The sequence below is a fragment of the Aplysia californica genome, unplaced genomic scaffold (genome assembly GCF_000002075.1).
Source record: "Aplysia californica isolate F4 #8 unplaced genomic scaffold, AplCal3.0 scaffold01021, whole genome shotgun sequence".
Taxonomy (NCBI): domain Eukaryota; kingdom Metazoa; phylum Mollusca; class Gastropoda; order Aplysiida; family Aplysiidae; genus Aplysia; species Aplysia californica.
The window spans coordinates 200,955-201,970 of record NW_004798291.1 but is presented as its reverse complement, the minus strand read 5'-3'; positions in this window follow the sequence as shown (position 1 = coordinate 201,970).

Below are 1,016 nucleotides of genomic sequence, written 5' to 3'. Positions count from 1 at the left end.
GACAGAGGGGAAAAAAGAAAGAGAGATAGAAAGGGAGACATACAAACAGACACAGACAGACAGACAGACAAACAGACAGACAGAAAAATAAAAAGTATTGAGTCCGTACTCAGAGCTCCGAACAGCGATAGTATTGAGAACCTACGCGAACGGCAACTACTCGATAATATCGATCATCAATGGCCGATAAGACCCGTATTACCTCCCTCCCTTCCTCTTCACTCCCTCCCTCCTCACTCCCTCCCTCCTCCCTCCCTCCCTCCGTTGTGTTGGTGCGTGGTTCCTACCTTTCCCTCCTCCCTCCTTCACTCTTTCCCTCCTTCACTCCCTCCCTCCCTCTCTCCCCCACTCACTCCCTCCCTCATTCACCCCCTCCCTCCTTCTATCCCTCACTCCCTCCCTCCTTCACTCCCTATCTCACTTCCTCCCTCACTCCTTCCCTTTCTCCCTCCCTTACTCACTCTCTCAACCCTCCATCCCTCACTCCCCCCTTCCTCCCTCCCTGAGGTGTGTTTTGTGCATGGGTGCCACACTTCCTTCCCTCCCTCACTCCCTCCCTCCCTCCCCCACTCACTCCCTCCCTCTCTTCCTCCTTCCCTCTCTCCCTTCTTCATTCCCTCAACCCTCTATCCTTCCCGCACTCCCTCCCTACTCCCCCCCCCTTTCCCTTTCCTCCCTCCCTCCCCCCTTTCCTTGACGTGTGTTAGTGCATGGGCGCCGCCAAACTTCCCTCCCTCACTCCCTCTCTCCCTCACTCACTCCCTCATTCCCTCCTCCCCCCTCCCTACTCTCCGTGACGTGTGTTGGTGCGTGGGTGTGGCACACACAAGACTGTGTCGCTGCCCGTCCCTGCTTGCCCGGTGTGGCGGCGACATGACGGTGGGTCTGAACCTGCTACTATTGCCAGTGGGTGGTGCTGCTGCTTGTGAGGGTGGTAAGGTCTGGTGGTGGTGGTGGTGGTGGTGGGCACACTACGGGACTGTAGAGGTCGGGGTCCCTCACCTAGGCGACGGTCT